This window comes from Sorex araneus, chromosome 6 (genome assembly GCF_027595985.1).
Source record: "Sorex araneus isolate mSorAra2 chromosome 6, mSorAra2.pri, whole genome shotgun sequence".
Lineage (NCBI taxonomy): Eukaryota > Metazoa > Chordata > Mammalia > Eulipotyphla > Soricidae > Sorex > Sorex araneus.
Window position 1 is genome coordinate 1,180,144 of NC_073307.1, and position 24,109 is coordinate 1,204,252.

A 24,109-nucleotide genomic window follows, 5' to 3' on the forward strand; every position below is an offset into this window, starting at 1 on the left:
GACCCCGGCTGGACGCGCCCTCCCGGCCCCGGACGCAGGACCCCGCTGGACGCGCCCTCCCGGCCCCGGACGCAGGGCCCCGGCTGGACACGCCCTCCCGGCCCCGGACGCAGGGCCCCGGCTGGACACGCCCTCCCGGCCCCGGACGCAGGACCCCGGCTGGACGCGTCCTCCTGGCCCGAGAAAGCCCGTGAAAGCTGGGAAACACTGTGAGAGGCTCCGCTTTTGCTGTTTCCATAGTCATTTAAGTTTCGATGGTGTCTTTGATCTCCCCCTAGAAGGAACATGGATTTTAGAAGGTGTCAACAGTGTTTTTAAAATAGAGCCAGACACGGGCACAGCAGAAGGCAGAGACGCCGTGGGAGCTTTTTCCCTGCCCCGGTTATCTGGGCTAAAGGCCGTTTTACTAAAGATGCTAACATGTTCAGTGCTACAGATAACTTCTGTAAGTGGAGCAGCGTGGAGGCCGGTGTGACGGTGCACGGTGTAGGGCACTTACCTTGCACCAGCTCACCTGGGTTCGATTCCCAGCATCCCATATTGGCCCCTGAGCATCACCAGGAGTAATTCCTGAGTTCAGAGCCAGGAGCAACGCTGTGCATCACCAGGTGTAACCCCCCCAAAAAAAAACCCAAAATAAATAAATAAAATGAATGAAGCAGCTTGAACTCTTCGGGCTGGTAATTAACGATGATTTACTGTGCCTTCCTGGAAGCACCCGGCCCGTGCGCTCAATGGCCTCGAAGAAAAGGCTTCCCACCTCACATTCGTCAGGACAGGCTAACGCAGAGAGAAAATGAACAACTCCCGAATCTCGAGTCTTGAACTGCTAAGGTCTGGCGTCCAGGAACCACCTGCCAGGCGTTCTGGCCCTTAGGCAAGATGACACTAGGGCCTTGGGGAATGAGGATGTGATGAAAAACCATGACTAACGCGGAACTCACTGGTGAGATGCAATGATATTCAGACGTTACCTGCATCCATTTATTTATTTTAAATGCTAAATGTCAGCTCTTCCATTAAGGAAGCTGCACACGCTCAGTCCCTTCACAGAGGCAGTAGGAAAGGTGGCGCGCCCCAGCTGTGCAGTGAGGACGCAGCTCTGGCTGCATGCACCCGCAGGCCGAGGCGGGCGCACACGGGCAGCCTCACTCGCAGTCGGCTTGCAGGACTGAGAAGCACGCTGGGAGAGTTTCCAGATACAACAGAGAAGAAGCTTTCTTTGGTCTTCATGGTGTTTCCGTGTTTGGAAAACTCAGCACGTATGTAAAATGTATAAAACTCTTCGCTGTTCACGCAAATATTTATAATTCTTTTCTGGTAACTGTCAGTGTAAACCCCTGTCCTTACTGTAACAAATGAACGCCCCCAACAAATCTCTCACATGCTTAAAAAAAACAGTAAGACAGGATCTCCCCAAACGAGTGACCTCTCACAGCATTAAACATTCACCCCCAAAACTCCTCACTCGGTGAGTTCTATTACAAGATTTCTGGAGACATGCCCTCCGTAGAGCACTAGTGAACAAAATAAGGAACTTCGACTTTACCCTGACACTCCCGTGGCCAAAACTGTTCTTGAGGTCGTGGCCGTTCAGCCTCTGGGAGAGGGAAGGACTCTCCGGCTTCCCCACAGAGCCACGCTCCACACGGGCTTCTAGTGCCTCCGGCTAAAGCATGCCTGGGCTGCTGTTTCTGGTAGCGAGGGAAGCTCACTGCAGGGAGGGGAAACTTTGCTCGTGAACTGTAGGTTTCCTTGAGTCTCTGTTACAGGACGGCCCTCCGTGAGGCCCCCTCCCACAGCTGCAGGAAAGAGCTTGAGGGAGGGGGAGTCCCCGCCCATGGACAGTGAGGAAGAACGGCCTCGGCAGGCGGCACTGACCAGACCGCAGAGCGTGGTGGACGCGGTCTGGGTCGCCTGCTTTAAAATCCTTTCCCTCACCCCTGCCTCGGCGCTGGTGTCCACGTCAAAGCTGAGTTCCCGGCTCAAGGGACAATTCACCCCTTGCTGTCTGCTTCTGGGGGCGTCATGCAGTTTAGGGAATTCGATCAGCCACAGCGGCAGGGGACTTGAAGACACTGTCACTATTTCTGGAAAAATGAACTGAGGGAATGTGCTTCCCAATGACTATTTATCACTTGGTAATTACAGCGGCTGGCAGCCGCGCTCTCTGTATTTCAAGAACTCCTATTTTTTTTCTCAGGATCCAGCAGTTCTTTGTTTTAATTTATTTTCCTCTTAAATACCTCCTGCTATTTAGGCAATAATTTCTTCTAAATCAATTGTTAGCAGCAGTTAATGACTGGTTGGCTAATTAATAGCTCAAAGCAACGCTGAGGGTGTTCCCTTCTAACAAGCCAGCAGCCTCTGACTGGGCATCACGGCTCACGCAGCCCGTAATCACGGCTTCCCACAGCCGCGCCGCCTCACGGGGTTTCACTCCAACCCCAGGGGGAGCAAACAGAGTGAGGGAGCCGTGTCACAGACCATGCTGGTCACTCGCGCTTCTCTGTGCAGGATGGGGTCAGGGCAGCGCCTAGTGGCTTCCCGAGGCCTTTCTGTGCCCGGCCACTGCGCCTGCAGCCAGAGGAGCAGAGAGGCCGTGCTGCAGACTCGGCCTGACCGTGCTCTGGCCCGCACCTGAGCTCCTTGCACACATGTGTGCTCACTGGCGAGTGCAGGGAGCCAGCTGCCAGGGTCCGCCCCTGCTCCCGGGCCTCCACCCGGCCGTCTGTGCTGGCCGTTCTCACAGCCCAGAGAAGGGAAGAACACAAACCCGTCCGGAGTCTCCGGGAGCTCCACGCCCTGGAGAGTTCTGTGTCCCTGAGAGTCCTTTCTCGGAGACGTGTTGCTCCCTCCCTTTGCGGCTGTGATGGGCGATGCTGGCACAGAGAGTCCCTGTACTCACAGACTGCCAGGCTGCAGAGCCTGTGCACCCGCTGTGCTCGGGATACGGGCGCCGAGGGGGTGCCCCGGCCCCCCCCCCCGGGCTGTGCCCCCCTACTGTGCCCCCTTGAGCATTAAGAAGATGGTCACTGGCCTGTCCTGATCCTCTGGTGTATTTAAATGCCGGCACTGGCGCGTCTCACAACAGGAAAGCAGTGCTCCAAGAGTCAGGAGGAAAAGCAGCTGATGTGTGATGAGACGTCCTGGGTGAAGCAGGTCCTCCCCGTCTCTGGAATCAAGAGTCTCAATCCAACTTGAGGGGTTTCTGGCAGCACCGAAGTCATGGCGTTCCCCGGTGCTGACGGAGAGGGAAGGTCGATGGGGCCAGAAGAGGAGGTGAGGGCCAGGTGAGACCATCTGAAACTGTGGGTCATGATTCTCTGTGGGGTCACGTGGCTTCCATAAATAAGTCGACGATCACCAGTCAATATTTATTTGTATACCTACTTTATGAGCTGGGCAAAGAGCATGCGAGTGGGGTGGGTCTCAGGAGGCCAGGCTGTGGCAGCCCTGTCCCGGGAAGCCTGAGTGGGAGGACGTGGAAGATCAAACCAGAGTGTGAGAGCAAGAGGGAGGGCGCTCGGGGTAGCTAACGCTCCTGAACAGTCGCCAGGGAGACAGGACTACTTCCACGCCAGGGTTTCCTGGCTGGTGCAGAGGCAGGCGGGCACCCACCTGCTGGCCTCACTGTTCACTGAAACTCCACAGATTGTCCGAATCAGCAAAACATAACCCGCTAAAATAATAGATTTCCAACAACCACCAGATCGACAAAGGTGATTACCACTTAACGTATTGAATTATCCACAGGATGGCTGTCAATCACTGGCCATTAAATAATGATGAACTACAGTAACGTCCATCTAACAGCTACTGCTTCCTGTCAGGCCCTGCACGAACTCCGCAGGCCACGGGCCCGGAGAGGCTCAGCGATGTGCCCAGGAAGTGTGGCCAGGCCCTGACCCACAGCGCCCCTGGGGTGTGTCCTCCCCACATACTCTTCTCATCCCGAACGTTCCATTCTTGTGCCACATGTGCTTGGTGTCAGCCTACGTGTTATTCTCAACCATAGAATTATCCAGGAGGGAAAGCAAGGAGGTCATTTTTGCCTTCTCAGTCATGATTAAAATTATAGGTCTGACTGTGAGATAGAATTCCTCTCCGCAAATCAATATCAGGGCTGAACCAAGAGCCCCAGGCGAGCGGTCAGACTGTACAGTCCTGGGCCAGGGCTGTGGGCAGAGCATTGTCCTGACGGAGGCTTGTCCATGAGGCCACCTGAACACAACGTGGGCCAGAACCCAGGGCCCTGGGTCCTCAGCTGCCCGAGTCTGCTGCTTGCCCCACTCACGGCAAATGCAGCTTCTCTCCCGGATGCATCATGGAGACTTCTCTCCTTTCCACAGGTGAGGCTAAGGGTCTGAATGATGGATGACCCCATGAGACTAGGCCCACCTCAGGGAGGCAAAGAGCAACAATGCAGTCTGAGGGGCTGTGTTTACTTCATAGAAGAATGGAGAGAAATACTCCATGCTCAAGAAATGCATTCTTTACAATAAGATGAACACATCTGGCCTCTAAGCCACGCTAATTATTCACAGTTTGGCAAACTTTCAGAATACTGCAATAGTGGAAACTAGTCTAGTAAAAATAATTTTCACACATTTTCATTTTCTGTGAAAACTATTCTTCCAATCCTTTCAAAGTACTTACAGTTCACTAGTACATGCTTAATCGCCACCAAACTGGATTCACACCAGTGTTTTTCTATCCAAGGTGATGTGGAAAAGGAAACGGACTTAGTTTCAAAAATCTCCAGTTTACAGAAGAAAATTCTGTAGCTTTGAGGACCGGAGTGATATATGGTAGGTAGGACATTTGCCAGGCACACAGCAGACCTGGGTTCAATCCCCAGCATCCCATATGGTCCCGGAGCTCACCAGGAGTGATCCCTGGGGCAGAGCCAAGACTAACCTCGGAGCATCTCTGGGTGTGCTGCCCGCCCCACCCTAAGGCCCCTGTAGCTTCAGAGCAGGAAGTGAGTGGCCTGAGACGCCAACCTGTGGGCAGAGGCTGGGAGGGCGTCAAGAGGAGGCCACAGCCTGCCGTCCAACCCCATTCCTGTTTCGACAGCAGAGGCCGTGACGAAGCCCCCGAGTGTGTGAGCCACGCTGTGTCCGCGGCTGCTCTCGAGGGCCGGGGGCTGGGAAGAGAACAGGGTGCTGGGACACTCACGGTACAAACTCCAGCCGTGGAAGTCAGTCACGGCATCGTTCTCACACGCGCAGAGGAAGGAGTCGCCTCCCCCGTGAGGAGCAGGCAGAGATGGAGATCCGAGTCTGTCCCCCACACAAAGCACCCAGCAAATAGTTTCAGGGAGATTCGTCAATCGTAGCGAGGAGCACTACGCTCCTCAGGGCAAATGCCCAGCACACTAGGCCTCCCAAGGCCTGCCTGTCCAGACGACCGTCATCGGGATCACTTCACCGTGGTACTTCCTGCCCGAAACAGAAACACTTGTGTGCAGGTGTGTCCAGGGCAAGACAGATGTGCCCAGAGTAATCTCCAGTTTTTGTCAGTCGCTCTAACGAATGAGTGGACAGGACAGGGAGAGGTCACTTGCCCACCTGGGGGGGCAATCACAATCCTTTTCTCTCCCTCTGAGGGTCTCAGCGCACAAACACTGCCTCTGGTGCATCCATCCTCTCTTCTGCAGAGGTGAGGATACTCACAAAGGCCTTTTTGTATTTTGAAGAACTGAATTGGGCATGCTGAACTTCCTGGATGAAATGCAGCACCTTCCTATCCAGAGAGGCACCCATCAGGCCGCATGGCCCAGGAGAGGCCTGCGGCTGCCCTCTCGGCCCCCGTCTCCACACGGCGCCGGCCCGCCCAGGGCTCTGCGTCCAGGAAAGCTCGGCTGCGAGAGGCCAGAGATGTCTGGGCGCGGGGGGAAGCGGCCAGAGCTTGGCCAGGGATGCCCAGGGCAGAGCACCAGGGGCTGGGCGCTGCTGCTGTCACTCGGGGCTCCGCGGGGTGGACACCAGGTCCTCACTCAGGGCTCTGTAAGGCTGGACACTGGGCCCTCACTCAGGGCTCCATGGGGTGGACACTGGGCCCTCACTCAGGGCTCTGTGGGGTGGACACTGGGTCCTCACTCAGGGCTCTGTGGGGATGGAAGGGCCCATCTTTCCTCTCTGCTGGGTTCTGGGAGTCACAGCAGAGGGTTCGACACACCCAGAGGCACCAAGATCCCAGTCGGGACTCCCCGAAGAGTGCTCTCCACATCAGCCCCTCCCAAAGACCTCCCTTGAACATACCTCTATACTTGTAGTTATTTGCGACTAAGTCCCCACATTCTAATAAACACCTCTAGCTTTAGTTCTAGCCCCAACTGTCCCATAGTTAATGGTAAGAAGGTGGGTGTGACTATTACATGAAGCTAGTATTCAAAATGGAGTGCAACAATTATGCGGTCAAATATGTAAGTTTTGAGAAAAAATACATTTTTTAAAAAAAAAAATCTTTTTTCCGCTAATACACCAAATTCCTTTCCAGACACGGAGCCTGATTCCCACCAACCGGGGCGGTGGTCAGGTGCAGCCGCTTAGGGGAGAGGGACTCAAGGTGCAAGGAGGCACTGGCTTGCTCTGAGGCTGTGCCACTGGCCCCGGGAGCCACTTCAGGTGCTTCTCAGAGTGCAGGGTGTCTCTTCAAGTCTCCCAGTGATTCTCTGAGCTGGGTAACATTCCCCAAGAACTCCCACTCTGTTTAAAAGACAGAAGTTGCCATGTGTAACTAAAACGGCGCGGTCTGATTAATTCTCAGTGACAGTACTAGTATTAGTAGGTTGCCTCAGTAAATATTGAACAGTATGAATTTTATTCAATATGTTGTTACATGTTGAAAAACATCTACTTCAAAGCATAAGTGATTTACACACTTTAAGAAAATAACCTCAACAGTTCATAAAATAAAAACTTACTTTTTCATGTAGAATATATTTTTAAAAGCCTCGAAGGATGGGGCTGAAGAGATAGGACAAGGGGCAGGGTGCTTGCCTGCTCCGTGGCCAACCTGTACTCAACACCCAGCACCTCATGTGGTCACCTGAGCCTCGCCAGGAATGACCCCTGAGCACAAAGCCAGGAGTGAGCCCTGAGCGCAGCTGGTCTGGCCCCCAAACTGAAATAAAATAGCCACAAAAGAGGACATAAGCTTCAGAGATGGCCAGAAACGACTGCAGAAATTAATCTAAGTCTGTCCTGTCAGGGGCAGCGTCGGGGAAATGGAGAAGGGGAGGAGTGAAGTGCGTGCTGCTGCGTCACAGAGTCAGTGCCCGGAGTACTCGCACCGCCTTTCACACGTGCCAGCAACACAGACGCCGGGAGACGGCCACAGCAAACCCCGGGCACGGAGATTTCACAGCTGCAGCCGACAGCACACCTGAGGAGAAGAGGGGGGGCCTGACCTAAGGGAGTCGATTCCTCATTCACCTGCGTCGGGCCCAGAGCCAGGCCACCTCCTGTGGCTGCCTCAAGGGGGGTCCAAGCCCAGCATCGAAGGAAACTCGGGACAGAACAGGACAGAGAACGGCCTGTGCTAAAGCTCTCGGGGAGCAAACCCTGAGTCTGTGAGGAAGGCTCGCGGGGAACAGCCGGCTCTCGGGGAGCAAACCTGGGCCTGTGAGGAAGGATTGCAGGGAACAGCCGGCTCTCGGGGAGCAACCCTGAGCCTGTGAGGAAGGCTCGCGGGGAACAGCCGGCTCTCGGGGAGCAACCCTGAGTCTGTGAGGAAGGCTCTGCGGGGAACAGCCGGCTCTCGGGGAGCAAACCCTGAGCCTGTGAGGAAGGCTCTGTGGGGAACAGCCGGCTCTCGGGGAGCAAACCCTGAGTCTGTGAGGAAGGCTCTGCGGGGAACAGCCGGCTCTCGGGGAGCAAACCCTGAGTCTGTGAGGAAGGCTCTGCGGGGAACAGCCGGCTCTCGGGGAGCAAACCCTGAGCCTGTGAGGAAGGCTCGCAGGGAACAGCCGGCTCTCGGGGAGCAACCCTGAGTCTGTGAGGAAGGCTCGCAGGGAACAGCAGTCTCTCAGGGAGCAAACCCTGAGCCTGTGAGGAAGGCTCGCAGGGAACAGCCGGCTCTTGGGGAGCAAACCCGGGGTCTGTGAGGAAGGCTCTGCACCCCACCAGTTCTGTGTTCCGCAATTATGCTGACCCCCGGGTAAGCGTGAACTCCATACAGGAGGGTGTTATTGCCGCTTTTGTAAACTTGAACTCTGGTCATCTGATGGAGCCCACAGACCTGACAGAGCAGTATCTCTAGGTGCGTAAAAAATATACGAGGCTAGAGAATAAACCTAGTACATGGAAACAGGGAACCAGGAAACGCTGCTGAGAGAGTACAGAGGCTGCTGACGTGGGTTCCATCTCTGGGTCCCCATACGGTCCCCTCGGTACTGCCAGGAATGATTCCTAAGCGCGGAGCTGGGATTAAGCCCCCAGCTCTGTGGATGTGGCTGAAGTGCCTGCCCACTGGCCCCCACCATAGTGTGTCTTGTATCTCCTCCACATTAATATCTAATGACAGAATTAATAAGTGCTATAACTACAAAAGTGACTAGAGTAAATAATATTTCGAGGCAACTAGAACCAACTGTAGCACTGTTGTCCCATTGTTCATCGATTTGCTTGAGCGGGCACAAGTCTCCATTGTGAGACTTGTTGTTACTGTTTTTAGCATAGCAAATACGCCACGGGTAGCTTGCCAGGCTCTGCTGTGCGGGCAGGATACTCTCCGTAGCTTGCCGGGCTCTCGAGAGGGACAAAATACTAGAAATCAATAAGTTTCAAAATGAATATGTCTTTCATAAAATAAAAAGCTTCTTCTAGCTAGAAATAAATAAATAAAATTAGAATCATGGGCTAGAAAGAGGGTCTGGTGGCACTTCTGTGCAGGCAGCTGACTCCAGCCCGACCCCTGGCACCATGTCTGGTCTCCTGAGCACCCAGGAGTGACCCCTAAGAGCAGAGCCAGACATGAACCGTAGACAGAGCTGGGTGTGTCCCACGCAAAATAAATAAACAAACTTACATTCATCAGAGATTGGAGGAGTGCGTAGAGGGGTCTTTTTGCTGGTAGTCAGCACTGAAACTCTGGTGGAGGGAGGGATGACAAAGTCACACTGACAGAGGAACACGGCTCCACCCAGAAACCCCATCATATTGCCAGCCAGTGATGAGACCATAAACTATTCATTAAGATAAGTGACTTTGGGGGCTGGAGTCACCTGATAGTACAATAGGTAGGGCATTCACCTTGCACACAGCCAACCTGGGTTCAATCCCCGGCATCTCACATGGTCCCCTGAGCACTGCCAGGAGGGATTCCTGAGTGCAGAGCCAGGAGTAACCTCAGAGCTTCAGTAAATGTGAAGAAACAGACAAAGTGACCTTCCCAAGGTGCAGCCACCACACCTCCAGATGGAGCCCCGGTGACACTGAGCAGCAACTAACATGGCTCTGGGATGCGGGACTGGGACAGCTCCAAACCGCGGGGGGGCACTGGAGTGGGGCGGCACCAGCCCAGCCTCCAGGTGGCCCCGGCTGCCGGAAGTCACGCCCTCGACCCACCCTCGGCGCCATCTTGCCACATTCAACAGAGAAGAAGCCGGGGGCTCTGGTGAGCAACGCGGCCAGAGAATGCTCCAGACCCGAGACCGGGCCAGCAACACCGGGGATCCAGACGGAGGAGGTACAGCCACCACACCTTCTCCAGATGGAGCCCCAGCAACACTGAGCAGCAACTGACACGGCTCCGGGATGCGGGACTGGGACAGCTTCGAACCTTTTAGACCTTTTCTAAAAACTGAAAACATACAATCTTTTAATGGAAAACTAATTATCAAATGCTTCCTTAGTAGGGCTGTCTTTCTTGGGGGGAAACACCAACAACAATAGTGAGTTTTGTGTTGAAATATGGAACGTAATCAAGGTAAAGAGAAAATGAAGTGAAATTCATCAGTTATACAGTTGGGGGTGGGGGGGCGGGGGGTATACTGGGGTTTTTGGTGGTGGAATATGGGCACTGGTGAAGGGATGGGTGTTTGAATATTGTATAACTGAGACATGAACCTGAGAACTTTGTAACTTTCCACATGGTGATTCAATAAAATTTTTTTTTTAAAAAGTGAGCTTCCCGTATTTTAAAATTAAGTTAGAGAGACTGGAGAGATGGTGCAGTAGACAGGGTGTTTGCTTTGCACGTGGCCCACTTGGGTTCGATCCCCAGCATGTGGCCCCCGAGCCCTGCCAGGAGTGATTTCTAAGTGCAGGGTCAGAAATAACCCCTGAGCATCACTGGGTGTGGCCCAAAAACTAATTAAATAAATAAATAATAATAATTAAATTAAATTAAATGAGAATAATGTGACTTTGAGTCAGCAACCTGGGCTAGCAGAGCAGGAAAACAGGAATCAAAGAAATCCCAGAGAAATAGGGCCCCTTTATATAAGTAATAAGCTAGTTTTCTGCAAGGGAGCATTTTTGAAAATTGTTGAAAACCTTCAGGCACTGGAATACTAGGGTGGCTTTGCTATCACTTAAGCTTATAGTTGAAAATGTCTCATATTAATTAGAAGTTAGTAAGAACAGTGATGGATGAGAATTTCCTGACACCCAAACTGAGAATTCCTTCCTTGGAAGATGAAGGAGCCACAGAACAAAATGGGACACGTGTTTCTGTAGGAAGTAGGTGGGAAGGAGGAGGCGACACAAGGCCCCGGGGGAACAACCCTGCACCACTCAAGTCCTTGGATGAAGGGAAAGCGGCGACGGGCTTTAACAATGCAAACTCAACAGCACTCAGTCTCCTGGGCAGAGAAGACAACACAGACTGGCCAGAGGGCCTCTGGCGTGGCTGTGCTGTGCTGAAGGAGGACTCAGAGATGGAAGGTGAGAGCTGGCCTGAAGTTGGACATTTTATTCATGAACCTGTGACCTTATCAAGAGAGAGCACAACCAAGCACATGCTTCTGACAAGTACCAGGTTGCTTTCATTCACAAAATAATTCCCTGAACTCTACGTAACATATAAGCACGGCACACACATAGGTAAATGCACAAGTAGAGAAGCTCGTAAAGTTGTCAGAAATCTGGCACACTAGAATGACTCAGTGGGACTCTGCTAGGAAACTGTCCCCAAACACAGGCATTGGGACAATGAGCTATATGTCTGTCATGAAATAAACCTCAAAGTGAGATGTTATTCCCACTGTTACTTGTTGATTTCTCAGGGAAATATCTTTGGGGATCAGCGTTTGCATCTCTGCAATGTGACCAACAGTTCTGACCCACGGCCCAGCTAGGACAGGAGGAAGCCATCGGGGCTCAGACAGTCTTCAGTCTTCAGCACAGCACAGAAGGTGTGGCTGTTCCTCAGCGTGAGCCTGCTCGATCCAAACCCAAATCTTCCGAACCAAAGGTCTCCTAGGTGAGCCCCTTTCTTCTTGGCACAATAATGTGTGTGTTGTCCTAGAAAGAAAGCTGTAATTTAGTGCCTCATAAAATGTCCTGATCTAGAGGACATACTGTGCCTGTAACACTCGGGTATTCAGAGTATTAAGAAAGCGGAGTATCTAAATAGACTGCTTTGAAAGAATTCTGATTACATTGGATACTCCCATCTTATTGCCTGGGTACAAAATAATTATACTCTTTGAACTCACGGTTTCCACACACCAACCCAGATTTCCAAAGCTGTGCTGTCTCTGGGCAGAGAGCTGGGTGTTATGAAATATGGGTTTCATCCTGTTCCCCAAGTAACAAAAGCAATTGATAAAGTAAGGAATTCAAATCTGCTGCCATGGCTGAGAACGCGCACAGGAGGAGGGGCTCGAACACTACAATATCCACTCTAAATTGTGTTAAATTTTATCTGAAAAGAAAACCCACAAAAACATAAACAGTGATTTTCATTCTTGCATTCTTAGAAAGAAAATTAGGCTTTGTTCTAGCGTGTGAAAGCAGGGGTGCACACAGCAGCCACTGAAGGTTCCCTCCAGAGGAGTATTTTAGCAGCAGGCCTTTGATTTGGGCAGGGGGTGAGGGAAGGAAGATTTGGGCCCACGACATCCAGTGGTTCCCAAGAGCTACTCCACACTGGGTGCTCGGGGGACCACACGGTGCCGGGCCGGAACCCAGCTTCCCTCGAGCCAAGGGAACCATGGCTCTGAGCCTCCAGGCGAACTCTCTGACTCGCCACCCTCCAAGGCCCTCGTTCCCGGGGGCTGAGGATGAGAGGCAGGCCGAAGGGCCACCGAGACAGAGACCTCTCTGGTGCTCTGGTGGCGACGGTGGGGCAGGAGGTTTATGCTGCCTCAAATACAATAAAAATACACAAATACTCAGAGGAAAGAAAATGCTTGCCAAGCTGCTCGGCTGGGCTGGAACTGTCCGCGTAGCCCCTGGACCCCCTGTCCTCCATACAGCAGACGCCCTCAGCAGGCCACCAGCTCAGCTGAGCAAGGCACAACCATCCCCCTGAAAGTCAAGAGCAGGAGAACCTTCACTGGGCTCCCCCGTGGGGGGCTGTGCTCCCTGCCGCCCACTGGCTGTCTGCGGAGGCTCAGCCCCCGTGGATGACTCACTCTCAGCCCCCACTTGGTTTGAGCCACATCAAGTCTGCCCCGGTTCTACATTTTTATCACCCTCTGTTCATGGAGTGAAATTTCCTTACAGCGTGCTCTTGACAGAAACATCATAACCAGAGATTTTTTAAAATTTCTGCATCTTCCTTTCCAGTTTGCAACTCAAGAAAACCCCCGGGTTCTATTTATAACACACATACTAACAGAAGCCACATCAGCGTTCCCTGCTCACCCGCTTCCACGACTGCAAGGTCTGAGTGTGCGTGCAGCCCGGACGGCAGAGGAGTCCTGCCACTGCTCCAAAGCACAGAATTTTCAAACTGCAGCAGGGACCTCAAAGAACTAGGGGACTGAGACCAAAACGCTTCCTGGGGGCTGGGAGGGGAGAAAGGAAACAGCCTGTCCCAGGTGGACCAGTAGTAAACCTGCCCCAGGAAGCCTACACCTGCTGCTGTCTCGGGAGAGAGAACGGTGGAGGAGCCTGCTGGTGGGAATAGCATCTGATTCAGCCTCTGTGGAAGACGGTGTGGGGTTTCTCAAAAAATTGGTAGCACCCCCTCAGCATCCGCACTAGGAGAGATAAAGCATCCATCCACCAGGAGAGACGCACAGAGATGTCTGAGGCAGCTCTGGCTACAATAGCCAAGATGTGGAAACCACCCAAGTGCCCAACAACAGATGAGTAGGTAAAGAAATTGTGTGTGTACACACACACACACACACACACACACACTGAAATACTATTTGGCTATAAAAAATAAGGATGACAATTGCAGGTAGCTGTGACATGAATGGAACGTGCGATGCTAAGGAATTGGAGAGTGTAACGCTACATGAAGACAGAAAAAGACAAATAGTGCATGAGTTCACTCATATGAGGGCCCTAAAGAAACAAGCAAAGAAGCAACAGAAAGTAAGAAAGCAAATCCCGAGATATTACAAACAGAGGGTAAACTGAGCCACAGAGGGGTGAAGGGACAAAGGGGAGGGGGAGTTACCGGCATCCTGGCGGTGGGGCTGGTGTATGAAATAACATGGGTGCTGTTGTAAACCATGTCGCCTCAATAAAAATGTAGCACTGTAGCACTGTTGTCCCGTTGTTCATTGATTTGCTCGAGCGAGCACCAGTAACGTGTCCATTGTGAAACTTGTTGTTACTGTTTTTGGCATATTGAATACACCACGGGGAGCTTGACAGGCTCTGCTGTGCGGGTGGGATACTCTCAGTAGCTTGCCAGGCTCTCAGAGAGGGACGGAGGAATTGAACCTGGGTCGGCCGCATGCAAGGCAAATGCCCTACCTACTGTGCTATCGCTCAAATCGTCAATAAAAATAACTGGAGAAATTAAACAAAAGGCACAGAGAGCTGAGGATGTAGCTCGGAGTATGGTGGAGTGTATGCCTTGCATGCACAACACCCGGGTTCAACTCTTGGCACTGCCCAAAATACCTGCAAGCTGTGTTTGAGCTCAGGCAGATATGATGCTTACACGAGCAGATAACTTAAGACCATGATGTATTCTCGCAATGCGACCAGGTGAACACTGGGCCACGCAAGCAAGACCTGACCATGGAACCATCTGGCCAGACTGGCCAAGCATCACTGGGAGTGGCCCCAAACCACTGATCACGGCTTCAGAGACCATCCTCCCTTCCAGAGACACAGATATAAACTCAAGGACCTTAGGGTCCAGTGAGCTGTGAGGAAACCAGTGTGGTAACATCACAGCAGAGAAGTCTCTCACTCGTAAGTGGTACACAAAGGTTAACTACCCATAACATTTCAAGCTATGGCTGGAGACTGTCTTGAAGAAACTAGTACGTGTTTCACAGAGAAAACAGGACAATTTTAGAGTTCACTCTATAAAACTTCTGTGAAAACTGTACTATTTGATGACTTTCAAGAACTTAGCGAAAGGTTGTGATCACTAACCAGCAGCAAATGGTCACTGCTGGTCTAGGTGTTGCTGTCCTCATAAATGACCATGTCCCCAGTGTTCCCACCCAAGACTGAAAAGCTGAGCTTGCCAGCCACACTGTTGCAGGCACCACACTCCCGCCTGCTTGGAAGGGGACTTTCCGTGACCTCAGGAGCTCTGGGCCACTGGCCTGTCCAGCTTGGCTGTGCTCCTTGTCTCAGTTACCTTTTTGGAATGTGTTACTCTCACTTGCCTTGTCTCCCCCGTGCCCCCCAATTCTTCTCCCCAGTAACCTTAGTTCTATTATCAATGTTCATTGGCTTTCCTTATTTTGTTTTGTGTATGTATGTGTTCATCAATTTTTAAAAATTTTTACATTGAACATAGGTAAGCTCATCCAATACTCTTTTCTTTTTCTTCTGAAGGGTATCACATAGAAATCCATCAAGAATCCTTTTTCCTTGAAAATTGCAATATTTAATTTTTTATAGCTGAGTACTCTATCATTATATAACTAGATCACATTTTCTTTTTTTTTTTTTTTTTTTTTTCTTTTTTTTTTTTTTTTTATGTCAATCTTTTAAAAAATATTTTATAAGTGAATCACCGTGAGGTACAGTTACAAACTTATGAACTTTCATGTTTGCATTTCGTTTACATCCCTCCACCAGTGCCCATTCTCCTCCACCAATGATCCCAGTATCCCTCCCACCACCCCCACCCCAACCCCACCACCCCACCCTGCCTCTGTGGCAGGGCATTCCCTTTTGTTCTCTCTCCTATTGGATGTTGTAATTTGCAATAGAGGTATTGAGTGGCCATCATGTTTGGTCTATAGTCTGCTTTTGGCACGCAGGTTTCAACCCGAGTGGGTCCTCCCAACATTCTCTACTAGGTGTTCCCTTCTCTATCTCAGCTGCCTTTTCCTCCAGCATGTGAGGCCAGTTTCCAAGCTGTGGCGCAGACCTCCTGGTTCTTAATATGTCAGTCTTTTTCTTTTTCTGCATTTAGGAGTCTCTCCCTCTCATTCTTACCGTTTTGATTACAGTATGTCTTAGTGTTCTATTTTGATTTTGTTGTTGTTTTGTTTTGAATTCTTTGAGTTTCATGGATTAGGCTTTGTTTCTCTGCCCATATTGAGGAATTCTCAGTTATTGTTTACCCCACCAGTATCTCTTCTCACTTTTTTCTCTCATCTGGGATTCCTATGAGATGGATACTGTTCCTCTGAATACAGTCCCATATATTTCTAATGTTTTATTCATTGTGTTAGCCTTTTTTCCCCTTTTTTTCTTGTTTATTGAAAGTGTCCTGTACGTTGTCTTCAAAGTCATTGATTTGAATTTTAGCTTCTTCCATTCTGGTGCTGAGTCCCACTCATGTTTTTTTTTTTTTTTTTTTTTTTCTTTGTAGTATATTATTTGTTTTTATTTATTTTTTTTTTATAGTTTATTTTTAATTAGTGAGTCAACGTGAGGGTACAGTTACAGATTTATACATTTTTGTGCTCATGTTTCTCCCTTACAAAGTTTGATAACCCATCCCTTCACCAGTGCCCATTCTCCACCACCAGTAAACCCAACATCCCACCCCCCCTTCCCAGTCCCGTCTCCCCCCACCCCACACTGCCACTATGGCAGGGTATTCCCTTTTGTTCTCTCTCTCTGATTAGGTGTTGTGGTTTGCAATAAAGGTGTTGAGTGGCCATTGCGTTCAGTCTCTTATATAACTAGATCACATTTTCTTGTTTCAATTGTCTATAAATGGACACCTTAGTTGTACCCATTTTTAGTTACTGAAACTAATGCTACATACAATAGAATGGATAAAATGTCTTGTGTTAATATTTTCATATTCTTTGAATATCCAAAAGTGAGATTTTGAATTTCTGAATCATAGGGCAGCTCTATCTTTAGCTTCTTGGGAAAGTGCCATAGCATTTTCCAAAATCTTTGTGCTAATTCATGTTTCCACTAGCAGAGCTCTCCTTTCCCTCCGTACCCTCACCAATACTTGGGGCTCTTCCTGCTCGTGATGTAAGCTATTCTCCAATAGGTGAGGTGGAATCAGCTATCATTTGACTCAGCAACTCCACTCCTTGGAATATACCTTAAAGACTCAAAAAGAAAATGGAGAAAAGACATATGCACCCCTATGGCCCTTGCAGCAATATCAACAATACCCCAAATCTGGAGAAAACCCAAGTGATCAAAAACAACTGACTGGATAAAGAAATTTCGGTACATATACACAATGGAATACTACTCAGCCATAAGAAAAGACAAAAAAGAAAAGTCACATAATTTGCTGCTACACGGAGGAACCTGGAGAATATCATGCTGAGTGAAGTTATCCAGAGGGCAGGAGACCAACACAGATTGTTCTTTCTCGTATGTGGGATATAAAGAAACATAATGGTCAAGTAGCTAATACCCAAACACAATGGAAACAAAGAACATGGGAACTGGTTGATATTCAGTGGGAAACAGGTCACTCGACGGGGCTGGGGATACAACTGGGGGTGGGTGCAATGCCTGTGGTGGAGGGAAGTATTCAACCAAGAAAGGGTGCTGGTGCTGAAAGGTGATAAAATGTCATGTACGAAACCCTGTCAAGGAGACAGGTGGGAGGGGAGTGGGGCTGGGGGCACTGGTGGAGGGACAGGTACTGAAACACTGCATGTCTGAAACCCAATCACGAATGACAATAACTTCTTAGTGGCTAAATTAAAAAATAAAGAAACAAAAAAATCCTTTTTGCATTTCCCTGATAATCACGAGGGAACTCTCAACCTAGTCACCTGGCGTGCAATAATACAATCGTGCATTTCTTTAAAATGCCCAGTGAAGTATCATCCACATATGGCAAAACTCCCCTCCCCTAATCTGAACGTGGCAGAATGTCTGAAACATGCTGCAGGCACAGCAACGGAGTGGCAAGAGCAGAGAAACGGCTCCAGAGATCCTGAAACCCCTGCTGGAGAGTCTCGCTAAATCTGATTTGCTTAAACCATGAACGCACTCCTATCAGAGAATTAAGTGTTTTGAGGTCACAGTGACCAAGGCTAATAGCAGCGGCTCTGAACTGCCTGGAGCTAATGCGGCCTAAAGGCAGAGGTCAGTAAGTTAATAATGGGCCCGTGATGGAAAAGGAAGGCTTTCAGCCCAAATCCCTCGGGCACCATCAGGCATAAGCACAGCTCTACCTCTTTCTTACTAAGCTGTTCACATAATCTAACAGACTGAACACTGTTATCCAAAAAATACTCTCCCAGACTACTGAGGGGCCCTTGGATGTTCCCACCCCAGCCCCTCTGAATCTCCTGTCTCATCTCTCCCTCCCACCATGTAGCAACAGCGCCCTCTCTACATGCCCCCCACAAGTTTTCACTTATCGGTGAAGAAAACGAAGGGCAGGAAAACTGAATCTTGCTACTTTGAGCTTGCAACTTTTTTTTTTTCCAATCTGGACTTTATTGATCTAATAAAATTACATTAAGAATTGAAATGAATTATACATTATTGTGCTCATGTTTCCCCCATACAAAGTTCGAGAACCCATCCCTTCACCAGTGCCCATTCTCTACCACCAGTAAATCCAACATCCCTCCCACCCTCCCCATCTCCCCGCCCCACCCCACACTGCCACTATGGCAGGGTATTCCCTTTGGTTCTCTCTCTCTGATTAGGTGTTGTGGTTTGCAATAAAGGTGTTGAGCGGCCATTGTGTTCAGTCTCTAGTCTACATTCGGCACATGTCCCCCCTCCCCCGCATGACCTCCGACCACATTTTACTTGGTGTTGGCTTCTCTGAGTTGCCCAGAATGAGAGACCAGCCTCCAAGCCATGGAGTCAACCTCCTGGTACTTATTTCTACTATTCTTGGGTGTTAGTCTCCTAGTCTACTATTCTATATTCCACAGATGAGTGCAATCTTTCTATGTCTGTCTCTCTCTTTCTGACTCATTTCACTTAGCATGATACTTTCCATGCTGATCCACTTATATGCAAACTTCATGACCTCATTTTTTCTAACAGCTGCGTAGTATTCCATTGTATAGATGTACCAAAGTTTCTTCAACCAGTCATCTGTTCTAGGGCACTCAGGTTTTTTCCAGATTCTGGCTATTGTAAACAGTGCTGCGATGAACATATAAGTGCAGATGTCACTTCGACTATACTTTTTTGCTTCTCTGGGATATATTCCCAGCAGTGGTATTGCTGGGTCAAATGGGAGTTCAACCTCTAGTTTTTTGAGAATCGTCCATATTGTTTTCCAAAAGGGCTGAACTAGCCGGCATTCCCACCAGCAGTGTAGAAGGGTCCCTTTCTCCCCACATCCTCTCCAACAGTGGTTGCTTTTGTTCTTTTGGATGTGTGCTAGCCTCTGTGGTGTGAGGTGGTATCTCATGGTTGTTTTGATCTGCATCTCCCTGATGATTAGTGATGTAGAGCACTTTTTCATGTGCCTTTTGGCCATTCGTGTCTCTTCCTTGGGAAAGGTTCTGTTCATTTCTTCACCCCATTTTTTGATGTGGTTGGATGTTTTCTTCTTGTAGAGTTCAACCAGTGCTTTATATACCCTTGATATCAACCCCTTATCTGATGGGTATTGTGTAAATATCCTTTCCCATTCTGTAGATAGTCTTTGTATTCTGGAGAGCTTGCAACTTTCTAAGGCCATAACAAGAACCTTGGTCCACTATGCTCCAGCGCTAAAACTTTATTCCTGTTTTCACTATAAATATTTCTAGATGATTCTGATTGGAGTTCAGTTGACTGTCAACTAAAATAATAATTGCTGTGAAGTAAATTCATAATTTAAAAGAGAAATTTATTAATGAGGCTATTCAAAGGTAAAATGAGGGTTCAGGCCCTGGAACACTCACAATCTTCAGAAGAATGGACGCACCTTCACCGGCCGTCCGTGGTCCGACCGTATACATAAGTCAAGTGAAAAGAAAGAATCTGTAATGTTCCCACACAAAAACAGACAGCTAACAAATTCCCAACATTTCCAGTTAATGACAAAGTGGACTCAGCTCGATCTCTGTGTGCTGGGGGAGATGTGAGGGCTAAAGGTCATCTGAATCCCTCATCCTCTCAGCTGCCCCTGTGCTGTGCTGCTGAAATGGGGACGATACTTATGCTTTGCTCCCAGACGACAGAGGACAGACCAGGACACATGGCTCTCGGATTCCCACGGGGTTCTTCCAGCAGTGATGCTCTCTTGAGAGATCAGACCACAGAGCAAAATGCAGATTTTCCTTTGTTTGGTCCCCATTATTCAGAAAAGTCCCCGTTTTCTTACACTGTGCGCATGCAGGGAAGACATCTTGCCTAGAGGTCAAAGTTTATACCCAACTCTACCACTTACTGACTCTAAATAAGCCTCTTACTCTGTAAAGATTTACGTCTAATCATGAATAAGCATGACATGGTACCTCGCTCCAAGCTCCTGGAGGATTAAATGGGAACTATACATGAGTACTTACACATCATCTCCAATACTAGATAAACCTAATAAAGTTGAGTTGCTCTTACTGTTTCAGAGCTGCTATCCAAAAAATGTTAATACTCACCCATGGTAAGTGGAAAATCATCAAATGTTTGAAGCTAGACTCCAGATGTTGGCAATACTATCAAACTTTGAGCTGGAAGCAGTATCAGGAAATTATCAGCAGTGCTTATTGAGTAGTAGTGATGGTCTCAACTCTTGTGACAGTTCCTAGACTCATCTCCCTCTTGCACCAGATCTTTAATCCTCCTCCTCCTGTCCTAAGCACACAGCCGAGACCCCCTGCACAGTTACAACACCTGTCATGGCCATATAACTGGCGTCAGGGAAGGGCTTCGTGGGAGTCGATTCTACTGCAAGGCCTGGTCACTGAAAACGGCACGTGCCACCTCCCCTTCCCTTTTTTCTCATCCTGGAAGCCTGCAAGCTCTGCTGAAGACAGGATCTGTACAATTTAAGGGTTCCTCTTCCACCTCAACTAGAAGAAGATGGCAGATCAGGAAGACCCTTGGGGTTTTACAAAAGTGAGAAATAAACCTCCCTGGACACTAAGGTTAGTAGCTAACCTAACCTCAGCTGATCCACAGAGGAAGGCAACTAGTTTCCTAAGGAAATAATTGGGCTCCAGCAGTTCTGGTGAAGTCCCAAGGCCCGTGTTCTCCTTCTCTACGCCAGGGGTCAAACTTCATGTGAAAGCCAAAGAGGGTTCAGTTTTAGCCTCCTATCAAGTGAGCCAACAGTAAGTATTCCAAGGGAGCAAGTCTCAGATGCAGACACTGGGTCCTAGTTGGCCTGACGGGGTTGATGCTGGAAGCCAGTGCCTGACCCCGGGCCTGACACACCCGAGCTTTTCTCTGTGACCATCAGATGGTCTCCAGCAAGACCCTTGTCCAAGGGAACAGCTCTGCCTTGGGAGCCTGCCACCAAGTTGGACTTCCTCTGGCAGGTACTGAACCAGACTGAGGACCCGGCCCTTGGGAGCCTCGAATAAAGGTGACAACAGTCTGATGATCTCTCCATGAAACACTGCTACCTCTAACAGAATCAGATCGGCCAGCAATTTCCACCAATACCTGTCAGCCATCCTCAAGGCCACTCTCCACGCGCTCGGAGGAGCCTCACGCATGAAAGAACCAACAGAGGAACCCAGTTATGCGGGATCCGTGACTGAGAGCTCTAAGCCTGGTCAGATTGGGGCTGGGCCTCCTCCACCCAGATCCCCAGTTTTCCAGTAGTTTGGCAGTCACACCCACAAACTGCCCCCAGCGCTGTGTAATCCCATCAGCAGCCAAGATCCAGAGACTATAAAACAAAGTCCTGCAAAAACCATAACAATAATGGGCCTCATTCCTCCGACCCGGAAAGGACAGGGACGAATAGAGAGGTGACTGGCGCCCACTTGAGCAAATCGAGGAGCAACTGGATGACAGTGACACAGGGACAGCTGTCAGCGCCGGCCAGTGTCTCTCGAGTTTCTCCCCAGAGTGGTGACCATCTCTTCAGGCTCACGCGCCGTCTCCTACTAAGTCCTTCAGAACCCGCGCAGACGTGAGCTGAGCGAGAAGACAGGAACTGCAAACGAGCCCCCTCGCTTTGCAGTTCCCCCAGGGGCGCGCACACCCCAGGGCTCAGTCCACGGCTCCCGGGGGCCCTCAGCACTCGGGGCACTCCCCGGCGAGTGCAGGCCTGCGGGAGGCAAGAGGGTCTCCGAGCTGGGAGCCCCCCGCCCGGCGCAGGCCGCTGCTGACCAACTCGGCGCAACGCCTCCGCCCCCGGCGCGGCTGCGGGTGGGAAGCCCCGGGATGACCCGTCAGGCCGGGCGCCCCGCACCGCGGTGTCCAGGGCCCAGGCGCGGCGGGTGGCCCGGGCCTCTCCTCGGCGTGTCCTTCGCGCCCGCCGCCCTGCCCCGCGCCCCGCGCCCCGCGCCCCGCGCCCCGCGCCCCGCGCCCCGCCAGCTGCCCTTTGCCACTTTCGCGTCTGTCGCGATGACGCGTGTCCGGCCCGGAGGTGGAGCCGGGGGTGGGGGCATCGCCCGCGGCGCCTCCCGCCAGAGAAGGACAGGAACTGCGTGAGCGTGACTGCGCGCCCAGGGGTGCTGGAACTCCAGGAAACCCGCTTCCACCTCTAGACAGCTGCCCCGTGCAAGGACTCCAGTGCTAGTGCTCTGTCCGCTTGGCAGGAAGAACGGACTGTTTTAACACCTAAAACATAAGCAGTACTCAAAAATAACTAAATTCTTTTTTTAAAAAATGTTAATTTATTGAATCACCGTGAGAACAGTTACAAAGCTTTCAGGTTTCAGTCTCGGTCATACCATGACCAAACGCCCATCCTTCACCAGTGCACAAGTTCCACCACCAAGAACCCCAGTGTACCCCCTCCCACCCCTCCCCCTGCCTGCGTGGCAGATGATTTCCACTTTGCTCTCTATTTTGACTCACTGTGTCACTGTCATCCTGTTGCTCGTCACTTTGCTCGAGCGGCCGCCAGTGACGGCTCCATTTGTCTCTGTAGCCTGCTAGTAGAGCCCAGTGGTGTCTGCTAACTCCAGAACACGAAGAGCATCAAACCGTTCATTCCGGGTCTTGACGAAGAAGTAGTTCGGCCCTGAGATTTCAGCAGCCTCTCCTTACTCGTCCTTCCCAATGCTGCCGTATTCAGGGCTCCTTCCGGGTCAGCGGAATGAGGCTCATTATTGTTACTGTTTTGGGCATATCGATAGGCCACAGGTAGCTTGCCAGGCTCTGCTGTGTGGACAGGATACCCTCAGTGGCTTGCCAGGCTCTGCTGTGTGGACAGGATACCCTCAGTGGCTTGCCAGGCTCTTTGAGGGGGGCGGGGGCAGCCTCCAATCGCCCTTACAGGTGCTCCCAGTCTACCAAGTGCAAGCTTTTGGTCGACTGGCATGTTATAATGATGCACCTGTTGATTCACTCTTCACCAGTTGGTACCGTTGCCACCTCCCTGCCCCAATGAGGTGGTGAACTAATAGTTCACCGATAGTTCACCGCCTCTACTTTGATTACATTCAATATTTTGACAAAAGACCCACCGTTACTTGGAATTTCTCCCCAACAACCAGACCTGCCGAAAAGGCACCATTGGATGATTTGTTTTCTATTGCTGATTATGAAGCAGTATGATAGCATATGATAGCAGCCACATGATTTGGGAATTCTGATATTTTAATAATTAGGTCTGGAGGGATTTCTGCCCAAAGCCACTGAGTTCCGAGATTCCTTTGTGTGCCTCTGGGATCATGGCTGTTAAGGAGCTTAATAAGTAGCCAGAGGAGCCATTTGTGGGCGGCAACTCAGGTCTTGTTGGGGCGGGGGAGAAGGGCTGGTTCCACCCCACCATCCCGTGAGGCCCCCTGTGTCTCGTCACTGCTGGCTCATACCTGACTGTCCAATAGGCTCTGAAAGATGGCGGCCACCCAGCCGCCGGGGGGAATAGGTGAAAGTGACACCGTTTCCCACCTGGGGAGGCCCGAGCTGGTAGCTTAATGCAAAGTCCGGACGCATTTCTGTCAAAAGTCACTGAGTTCTGAGATTCCTTTGTGTGCCGCTGGGATCATGGCCGTTAAGGAGCTCAATAAGTAGCCGGGGGAGCCATTCGTGGGCGGCAACTAGGAGTCTCGTCAGGGCAGGGGAGAAGCAAGTAACTAATAATTCTTAAGTACAGAATAAAATATACTTCCACAAACATTGAACACACACCCTCTACCAAGGAAAAAGACCAGACTGAACAGACTTCTTGTCAAAAAGACTGAGTCTAACAGACAAGTACTAAAACAAGGATATCCTTGCGCTAAGCTTCTCCATCCTGCCAAATTTCCAATGAGTATCATCAGCGCTCACTAGTCAGGTTACCAGGACCTTCTCAAATTGGACAGGATTGTGTTTGTTAACTCATGCAGTAAGGAGTACGGCTCACCATGGGGGAGCATGGCACGGCTGCAGGAGGGTGCTGGAGGGTTTATTAGAGATTAGGCTTGTATTGGGTGATTCCGAAAAAGTTCAAGGAAATGGGGTTCATTTTGATTTTGGTGCTGTCAGGAGGTGGAAATGAGCCTGTGAACAGA